The sequence below is a fragment of the Triticum dicoccoides genome, chromosome 3A (genome assembly GCF_002162155.2).
Source record: "Triticum dicoccoides isolate Atlit2015 ecotype Zavitan chromosome 3A, WEW_v2.0, whole genome shotgun sequence".
NCBI lineage: Eukaryota > Viridiplantae > Streptophyta > Magnoliopsida > Poales > Poaceae > Triticum > Triticum dicoccoides.
Genome location: NC_041384.1, coordinates 409,096,423 through 409,107,953, shown reverse-complemented (window position 1 = coordinate 409,107,953; position 11,531 = coordinate 409,096,423).

The following is an 11,531-nucleotide window of genomic DNA, read 5'->3' as shown; positions in this document are numbered from 1 at the left end:
GATCCCATTGTTGGTTATTGACCGAAGAACGTCTCGGTCATGTCTGCATGGTTCCCGAACCCGTAGGGTCTACACACTTAAGGTTCAATGACGCTAGGGTTATAAGGAATAGATATACGTGGTTACCAAATGTTGTTCGGAGTCCCAGATGAGATCCCCGACGTTGCGAGGAGTTCCGGAATGGTCCAGAGGTAAAGATTTATATATGGGAAGTCCTGTTTTGGTCACCGGAAAAGTTTCGGGTTTTATCGGTAACGTACCGGGACCACCGGGAGGGTCCCGGGGGTCCACCAAGTGGGGCCACCAGCCCCGGAGGCTTGCATGGGCCAAGAGTGGGAAGGGACCAGCCCCTGAGTGGGCTGGTGCACCTCCCACAAGGCCCAAGGCGCAGCTAGGAGGAGAAAGGGGAAACCCTAGGCTCAAATGGGCCTAAGGCCCACCCTAGGGCGCGCCCCCCTCTCCCCCTCTTGGCCGCCCCCCTCAAACCCATCTAGGGCTGCCGCCCCCCTAGGGGTGGGAACCCTAGAGGGGGCGCACCCTCCTCCCCTCCTCCTATAAATAGTGGGGTTTTTGGGCTGCCCAAACACAAGAGTTTCTCTCCTTCTTGGCGCAGCCCTACCCCTCTCCCTCCTCGTCTCTTGCGGTGCTTGGCGAAGCCCTGCTGGAGTACCACGCTCCTCCACCACCACCACGCCATTGTGCTGCTGCTGGATGGAGTCTTCCTCAACCTCTCCCTCTCTCCTTGCTGGATCAAGGCATGGGAGACGTCGTCGGGCTGTACGTGTGTTGAATGCGGAGGTGCCGTCCGTTCGGCACTAGGATCTCCGGTGATTTGGATCACGACGAGTACGACTCCTTCAACCCCGTTCTCTTGAACGCTTCCGCATAGCGATCTACAAGGGTATGTAGATGCACTCTCCTTCCCCTCGTTGCTAGTTTCTCCATAGATAGATCTTGGTGACACGTAGGAAAATTTTGAATTTATGCTACGTTCCCCACCAGTGGCATCATGAGCCAGGTCTATGCGTAGTTTCTATGCACGAGTAGAACACAAAGTAGTTGTGGGCGTTGATTTTGTTCAGTATTCTTACCGTTACTAGTCCAATCTTGATTCGGCGGCATTGTGGGATGAAGCGGCCCGGACCGACCTTACACGTACTCTTACGTGAGACTGGTTCCACCGACTGACATGCACTAGTTGCATAAGGTGGCTAGCGGGTGTCTGTCTCTCCCACTTTAGTCGGATCGGATTCGATGAAAAGGGTCCTTATGAAGGGTAAATAGCAATTGGCATATCACGTTGTGGTCTTTGCGTAGGTAAGAAACGTTCTTGCTAGAAACCCATAGCAGCCACGTAAAACATGCAAACAACAATTAGAGGACGTCTAACTTGTTTTTGCAGGGTATGCCATGTGATGTGATATGGCCAAAAGGATGTGATGAATGATATATGTGATGTATGAGATTGATCATGTTCTTGTAATAGGAATCACGACTTGCATGTCGATGAGTATGACAACCGGCAGGAGCCATAGGAGTTGTCTTTATTTATTGTATGACCTGCGTGTCATTGAACAACGCCATGTAATTACTTTCCTTAATTGCTAAAGAGTTAGCCATAGTAGTAGAAGTAATAGATGACGAGACAACTTCAAGAAGACACGATGATGGAGATCATGGTGTCATGCTGGTGACAAGATGATCATGGAGCCCCAAGATGGAGATCAAAGGAGCTATATGATATTGGCCATATCATGTCACTATTATTTGATTGCATGTGATGTTTATCATGTTTTTGCATCTTATTTACTTAGAACAATGGTAGTAAATAAGATGATCCCTCATAATAATTTCAAGAAAGTGTTCCCCCTAACTGTGCACCGTTGCGACAGTTCGTTGTTTCGAAGCACCACGTGATGATCGGGTGTGATAGATTCTAACGTTCACATACAACAGGTGTAAGATAGATTTACACACGCGAAACACTTAGGTTGACTTGACGAGCCTAGCATGTACAGACATGGCCTCGGAACACAAGAGACCGAAAGGTCGAGCATGAGTCGTATGGTAGATACGATCAACACGAAGATGTTCACCGATGTTGACTAGTCCGTCTCACGTGATGATCGGACACGGCCTAGTTGACTCGGATCATGTAATCACTTAGATGACTAGAGGGATGTCTATCTGAGTGGGAGTTCATAAGATGAACTTAATTATCCTGAACATAGTCAAAAGGTCTTCGCAAATTATGTCATAGCTCGCGCTTCAGTTCTACTGTTTAGATATGTTCCTAGAGAAAATTTAGTTAAAAGTTGATAGTAGCAATTATGCGGACTAGGTCCGTAAACTGAGGATTGTCCTCATTGCTTCATAGAAGGCTTATGTCCTTAATGCACCGCTCAGTGTGTTGAACCTCGAACGTCGTCTGTGGATGTTGCGAACATCTGACATACACATTTTGATAACTACGTGATAGTTCAGTTAAACGGTTTAGAGTTGAGGCACCGAAGACGTTTTGAAACGTCGCGAAACATATGAGATGTTTCGAGGGCTGAAATTGGGATTTCAGGCTCGTGCCCACGTCAAGAGGTATGAGACCTCCGACGATTTTCTTAGCCTGCAAACTAAGGAGAAAAGCTCAATTGTTGAGCTTGTGCTCAGATTATCTGAGTACAACAATCATTTGAATCGAGTGGGAGTTGATCTTCCACATGAGACAGTGATGTTTCTCCGAAGTCATTACCACCAAGCTGCTAGAGCTTCGTGATGAACTATAATGTATCGGGGACATATATGATGATCCTTGAGATATTCGCGATGTTTGACACCACAAAAGTAGAAATCAAGAAGGAGCATCAATTGTTGATGGTTGGTGAAACCACTAGTTTCAAGAAGGGCAAGGGCAAGAAGGGAGACTTCATGAAACGGCAAATCAGCTGCTGCTCTAGTGAAGAAACCCAAGGTTGAACCCAAACCCGAGACTAAGTGCTTCTGTAATAAGGGGAACAGTCACTGAAGCAGAACCACCCTAGATACTTGGTAGATGAGAAGGCTGGCAAGGTCGACAGAAGTATATTGGATATGCATTATAATGTGTACTTTACTAGTACTCCTAGTAGCACCAGGGTATTAGATACCGGTTCGGTTGCTAAGTGTTGGTAACTCGAAACAAAAGGCTACGGAATAAATGGAGACTAGCTAAAGGTGAGATGACGATATGTGTTGGAAGTATTTCCAAGGTTGATCAAATATCATATGCTCCCTCTACCATCAAGATTGGTGTTTGCATTGAGCATAGACATGATTGGATTATGTCTATCGCAATACGGTTATTCATTTAAGGAGAATAATGGTTACTCTGTTTATTTGAATAATACCTTCAATGGTCTTGCACCTAAAATGAATGGTTTATTGAATCTCGATCGTAGTGATACACATGTTCATGCCAAAAGATAGTAATGATAGCACCACCTACTTGTGGCACTACCACATAAGTCATATCGGTATAAAACGCATGAAGAAGCTCCATGTTGATGGATCTTTGGGCTCACTTGTTTTTGAAAAGTTTGAGACATGCGAACCATGTCTATTGGTGTATATGCATGAAGAAACTCCATGCAAATGGACCGTTTGGACTCACTTGATTTTGAGACATGCAAATCATACCACATGGGCAAGATGACTGAAAGCCTCGTTTTCAGTAAAATGGAACTAGAAAGCAACTTGTTGGAAGTAATACATTTTGATGTGTGCAGTCCAATGAGTGCTGAGGCATGTAGTGGATATCGTTATGTTCTTACTTCACAGATGATTTGAGTAGATGTTGAGTATATTTACTTGATGAATCACGAGTCTGAATTATTGAAAGGTTCAAGTAATTTTAGGGTGAAGTTGAAAGATCGTCGTGACAAGAGGATAGAAGATCTATGATATGATCACAGAGATGAATATCTGAATTACGAGTTTGGCACAGAATTAAGACATTGTGGAAATTGTTTCACAACTAATACAGCCTGGAACACCATAGTGTGATGGTGTGTCCGAACATCATAACTGCACCCTATTGGATATGATGCATACCATGATGTCTCTTATCGAATTACCACGATAGTTTATGGGTTAGGCATTAGAGACAACCGCATTCACTTTAAATAGGGCACCACGTAATTCCGATGAGATGACACCGTATGAACTATGGTTTAGAGAAACCTAAGCTGTCATTTCTTAAAAGTTTGGGGCTGCGACGCTTATGTGAAAAAGTTTCAGGCTGATAAGCTCGAACCCAAAGCGGATAAATGCATCTTCATAGGACACCCAAAACAGTTGGGTATACCTCCTGTCTTAGATCCGAAAGCAATAAGGGATTGTTTCTAGAATCGGGTCCTTTCTCGAGGAAAAGTTTCTCTCGAAGGAATTGAGTGGGAGGATGGTGGAGACTTGATGAGGTTATTGAACCGTCACTTCAACTAGTGTATAGCAGGGCACAAAGAGTTGTTCCTGTGGCACCTACACCAATTGAACTGGAAGCTTATGATATTGATCAGGAGACTTCGGATCAAGTCACTCCCAAACCTCGTAGGATGACAAGGATGCGCACTACTTCAGAGTGGTACGTAATCCTGTCTTGGAAGTCATATTGCTAGACAACAATGAACCTACGAGCTATGGAGAAGCGATGGTGGGCCCGGATTCCGATAAATGGCTCGAGGCCATAAAATCCGAGAGAGGATCCATGTATGAAAACAAAGTGTAGACTTTGGCAGAACGGCTCGATGGTCGTAAGGCTGTTGAGTACAGATGGATTTTAAAAGGAAGACGGACAATGATGGTAAATGTCACCATTAAGAAAGCTCGACTTGTCGTTAAGATGTTTTCTGACAAGTTCAAGGAGTTGACTACGATGAGACTTTCTCACTCGTAACGATGCTAAGAGTCTGTTGGAATTATATTAGCATTATTTATGAAATCTTGCAGATAGGATGTCAAACATTGTTTCCTCGACGATTTTCTTGAGGAAAGGTTGTATGTGATACAACCGGAAGGTTTTGTCAATCCTGAAGGATGCTAATAAGTATGCAAAGCTCCAGCAATCCTTCTAAGGGCTGGAGTAAGCATCTCGGAGTTGGAATGTACGCTTTGATGAGATGATCAAAGATTTGGGTTTATACAAAGTTTATGAGAAACTTGTATTTCCAAAGAAGTGAGTGGGAGCACTATAGAATTTCTGATGAATATATGTTGTTGACATATTGTTGATCAGAAATGATGTACAATTTCTAGAAAGCATGCATAGTTATTTGAAAAGTGTTTTTCAATGGAAAGCCTGGATTAAGCTACTTGAACGTTGAGCATCAAGATCTATAAGGATAGATCAAAACGCTTAATGGTACTTTCAAATGAGCGCATACCTTGACATGATCTTGAAGGTGTTCAAGATGGATCAGTCAAAGAAGGAGTTCTTGCCTGAGTTGTAAGGTATGAAGTTAAGACTTAAAGCTCGACCACGGCAGAAGAAAGAGAAAGGACGAATGTCGTCCCCTATGCTTTTGTCATAGGCTGTATACGGTATGCCATGCTGAGTACCGCACCTGATGCGTGCCTTGCCACATGTCTGGCAAGAGGGTACAAAGGTGATCCAGGAGTGGATCACTAGATAGCGGTCAAAATTGTCCTTGGAGTAATAAGGACATATTTCTCGATTATGGAGGTGATAAAGAGTTCGGCGTAAAGGGTTACATCGATGCAAGCTTTAACACTTATCCGAATGACTCTGAGTAGCAAACCGGATACGTATAGTGGAGCAACCATTTGGAAAAGCTCCAAGTGGAGCGTGGAAGCAGCAATTATAATATGACCTAGAGATTAGCGAAGTACATACGGATCTGAATGTTGTAGACCCGTTGACTAAAACCTCTCTCACAAGCAAAACATGATCAAACCTAGAACTCATTGAGTCTTAATCACATAATGATGTGAACTAGTTTAGTGACACTAGTAAACTCTTTGGATGTTGGTCACATGGTGATGTGACCTGTGAGTGTTAATCACATGGCGATGTGAACTAGATTATTGACTCTAGTGCAAGTGGGAGACTGTTGGAAATATGCCCTAGAGGCAATAATAAATTGATTATTATTATATTTCCTTGTTCATGATAATCGTTTATTATCCATGCTAGAATTGTATTGATAGGAAACTCAGATACATGTGTGGATACATAGACAACACCATGTCCCTAGTAAGCCTCTAGTTGACTAGCTCGTTGATCAATAGATGGTTACAGTTTCCTGACCATGGACATTGGATGTGGTTGATAACGGGATCACATCATTGGGAGAATGATGTGATGGACAAGACCCAATCCTAAGCCTAGCACATAGATCGTGTAGTTCGCATGCTAAAGCTTTTCTAATGTCAAGTATCATTTCCTTAGACCATGAGATTGTGCAACTCCCGGATACTGTAGGAATACTTTGGGTGTGCCAAACATCACAACGTAACTGGGTGGCTATAAAGGTACACTACAGGTATCTCCGAAAGTGTCTGTTGGGTTGGCACGAATCGAGACTGGGATTTGTCACTCCGTGTGACGGAGAGGTATCTCTGGGCCCACTCGGTAGGACATCATCATAATGTGCACAATGTGATCAAGGAGTTGATCACGTGATGATGTGTTACAGAACGAGTAAAGAGACTTGCCGGTAACGAGATTGAACAAGGTATCGGGATACCGACGATCGAATCTTGGACAAGTATCGTACCGATAGACAAAGGGAATTGTATACGGGATTGATCGAATCCTCGACATCGTGGTTCATCTGATGAGATCATCGTGGAACATGTGGGAACCAACATGGGTATCCAGATCCCGCTGTTGGTTATTGACCGAAGAACGTCTCGGTCATGTCTGCATGGTTCCCGAACCCGTAGGGTCTACACACTTAAGGTTCGATGACGCTAGGGTTATAAGGAATAGATATACGTGGTTACCGAATGTTGTTCGGAGTCCCAGATGAGATCCCAGACGGCACGAGGAGTTCTGGAATGGTCCGGAGGTAAAGATTTATATATGGGAAGTCCTGTTTTGGTCACCGGAAAAGTTTCGGGTTTTATCGGTAACGTACCGGGACCACCGGGAGGGTCCCGGGGGTCCACCAAGTGGGGCCACCAGCCCCAGAGGCTTGCATGGGCCAAGAGTGGGAAGGGACCAGCCCCTGAGTGGGATGGTGCGCCTCCCACAAGGCCCAAGGCGCAGCTAGGAGGAGAAAGGGGAAACCCTAGGCTCAGATGGGCCTAAGGCCCACCCTAGGGCGCGCCCCCCTCTCCCCCTCTTGGCTGCCCCCCTCAAACCCATCTAGGGCTGCCGCCCCCCTAGCGGTGGGAACCCTAGAGGGGGCACACCCTCCTCCCCTCCTCCTATAAATAGTGGGGGTTTTGGGCTGCCCAAACACAAGAGTTTCTCTCCTTCTTGGCGCAGCCCTACCCCTCTCCCTCCTCGTCTCTTGCGGTGCTTGGCGAAGCCCTGCTGGAGTACCACGCTCCTCCACCACCACCACGCCGTTGTGCTGCTGCTGGATGGAGTCTTCCTAAACCTCTCCCTCTCTCCTTGCTGATCAAGGCATGGGAGACGTCGTCGGGCTGTACGTGTGTTGAACGCGGAGGTGCCGTCCGTTCGGCACTAGGATCTCCGGTGATTTGGATCACGACGAGTACGACTCCTTCAACCCCGTTCTCTTGAACGCTTCCGCATAGCGATCTACAAGGGTATGTAGATGCACTCTCCTTCCCCTCGTTGCAAGTTTCTCCATAGACAGATCTTGGTGACACGTAGGAAACTTTTGAATTTATGCTATGTTCTCCAACAGTATCTAGGGCAGTTCCACTTCCAGTGACCATTTCCTTTGAAGTAGAAGCACTCAGTTCCAGGCTTGGGTCTAGCTTTGGGCTTCTTCATGGGAGCAGCAACTTGCTTGCTATTCTTCTTTGAAGTTCCTCTTTCTTTCCCTTTGTCCTTTTCTTGAAACTAGTGGTCTTGTTAACCATCAACACTTGATGCTATTTATTGATTTCTACTTTCGCCGATTTCAGCATCGCGAAGAGCTTGGGAATTACTTCCGTCATCCCTTGCATATTATAGTTCATCACTAAGTTCTAGTAACTTGGTGATAGTGACTAGAGAACTTTGTCAATTACTATCTTACCTGGAAGATTAACTCCCACTTGATTCACGCAATTGTAGTACCCAGACAATTTGAGCACATGCTCACTGGTTCAGCTATTCTCCTCCATCTTGTATGCAAAGTACTGTCAGAGGTCTCCTACCTCTCGACACGGGCATGAGTATGAAATACCAATTTCAACTCTCAGAACATCTTATATGCTCTATGGCATTCAAAAACATTTTTGAAGTCCCGGTTCTAAGCCATAAAGCATGGTGCACTAAACTATTAAGTAGTCATCATACCGAGCTTTGTCAAACGTTCATAACGTTTTCATTTGCTCCTGCAATAGTTATGTCACCTACCGGTGCATCAACGACATAATTCTTCTCTGCAGAAATGAGGATAATCCTCAGATCACGGATCCAATCCGCATCATTGCTACTATCATCTTTCAACATAGTTTTCTCTAGGAACATATCATAAATAAAACGGGGAAGCTATACGCGAGCAATTGATCTACAACATAGATATGCAAATACTATCAGGACTAAGTTCATGATAAATTTAAGTTCAATTAATCATAGGAACTCCCACTTAGATAGACATCCCTCTAATCATCTAAGTAGACATGACCGAGACACGTCTCCGGTCAATAACCAATAGCGGAACCTGGATGTTCACATTGGCTCCCACATATTCTACGAAGATCTTTATCGATCAAACCGCATAACAACATACGTTGTTCCCTTTGTCATCGGTATGTTACTTGCCTAAGATTCGATCATCGGTATCTCAATACCTAGTTCAATCTCGTTACCGGCAAGTCTCTTTACTCGTTCTGTAATAATCATCCCACAACTAACTCATTAGTCACATTGCTTGCAAGGCTTATAGTGATGTGCATTACCGAGAGGGCCCAGAGATACCTCTCTGATACTCGGAGTGACAAATCCTAATCTCGATCTATGCCAACTCAACAAACACCATCGGAGACACCTATAGAGCATCTTGAGCATCTTTATAGTCACCCAGTTACGTTGTGACGTTTGATAGCACACTAAGTGTTCCCCCGGTATTCGGGAGTTGCATCATCTCATAGTCATAGGAACATGTATAAGTTATGGAGAAAGCAATAGCAACAAACTAAACGATCATCGTGCTAAGCTAACAGATGGGTCAAGTCAATCTCATCATTCTCCAATGATGTGATCCCGTTAATCAAATGACAACTCATCTCTATGGTTAGGAAACATAACCATCATTGATTCAACGAGCTAGTTAAGTAGAGGCATACTAGTGACATTTTGTTTGTCTATGTATTCACACATGTACTAAGTTTCCGGTTAATAAAATTCTAGCATGAATAATAAACATTTATCATGATATAAGGAAATATAAATAACAACTTTATTATTGCCTCTAGGGCATATTTCCTTCACTTTTGCCCTCCGGCGGAGCGATTCTGCCAGGGGAACCTCCCTCCCGGAGGGGGAAATCATCATCGTCATCATCACCAACAACTCTCCCATCTTGGGGAGGGCATTCTCCATCAACATATTCACCAGCACCATCTCATCTCAAACCCTAGTTCATCTCTTGTATTCAATCTTGTTACCAGAACTATAGATTGTTGCTAGGGGGTGACTAGTAGTGTTGATTACATCTTGTAGTTGATTACTATATGGTTTATTTGGCGGAAGATTATATGTTCGGATCCAATATGCTATTTAATACCCCTATGATGTTGAGCATCATTAGTATTTGTGAGTAGTTACTTTTGTTCTTGAGGTCACGGGAGAAATCATGTTGCAAGTAATCATCTGAATTTGATATGTGTTCGATATTTTGATAGTATGTATGTTGTGATTCCCTTAGTGGTGTCATGTGAACGTCGACTACATGACACTTCACCATATTTGGGCCTAAGGGAATGCATTGTGGAGTAGTAAATAGATGGTGGGTTGCGAGAGTGACAGAAACTTAAACCCCAGTTTATGCACTATTCCGTAAGGGACCGATTGGATCCTAGAGTTTAATGCTATGGTTAGAATTTATTCTTAATACTTTTCTCATAGTTGCGGATTCTTGTGGGAGGGTTAATCATAAGTAGGAGGTTTGTTCAAGTAAGAACAACACCTAAGCACCGGTCCACCCACACACCAAATTCTCAAAGTAGCGAACACAAACCAAACCAATATGATGAAAGTGACTAGATGAAATTCCCGTGTACCCTCATGAACGCTTTGCTCATTATAAGAAACCATTTTGGCTTGTCCTTTGCCTCAAAAGGATTGGGCTACCTTATTGCATACTTGTTACAATTATCGTTACTTGCTCATTACAAATTACCTTGCCATCAAACTACTCGCTACTTACAATTTCAGCACCTGCAGACACTACCTTACTAAAAACTACTTGTCATTTCCTTCTGCTCCTCGTCGGGTTCGACACTCTTACTTATCGAAAAGAGCTACAATTGATCCCCTATACTTGTGTGTCATCACTGTTGTCCAGTGATCCACTCCTGGATCACTATTGGACCCTATTGCCAAACTCATGGTGAGGTACACAATAGGTCTGGTACACAACATATCATACTTTATAGAACCTATGACTGAGGCATAGGGAATGCCTTTTCATTCTCTTTCTATTTTCTGTTGTGGTCGTGTTTTGAGTCTTACTCAACTTTACACCTTGCAATACAGGCAAGAACTCCTTTTTGACTGTTCCATTTTGAACTACTTCAAAATCTTGTCAAGGTATGTACTCATTGAAAAATCTTATCAAGTGCCTTCATCTATCTCTATAGATCTTGATGCCCAATATGTAAGCAGCTTCACTGAGGTATGTCTTTGAAAAACTCCTTTTAAACACTCCTTTATGCTTCCAGAAAATTATGCATCATTTCCGATCAATAATATGTCATTCACATATACTTATCAGAAATGTTGTAGTGCTCCCACTCACTTTCTTGTAAATACAGGCTTCACCACAAGTCTGTATAAAACCATATGCTTTGATCACACTATCAAAGCGTATATTCCAACTCCGATAGGCTTGCACCAGTCCATAAATGGATCGCTGGAGCTTGCACACTTTGTTAGCACCTTTTGGATCGACAAAACCTTCTGGTTGCATCATATACAACTCTTCTTTAAGATATGCATTAAGGAGTGCAATTTTGACATCCATTTGCCAAATTTCATAATCATAAAGTGCGCCAATTGCTAACATGATTCAGACAGACTTAAGCATCGCTACGGGTGAGAAGGTCTCATCGTAGTCAACCCCTTGAACTTGTCAAAAACCTTTCGCAACAAGTCGAGCTTTGTAGACAGTAACATTACCGTCAGCATCAGTCTTCTT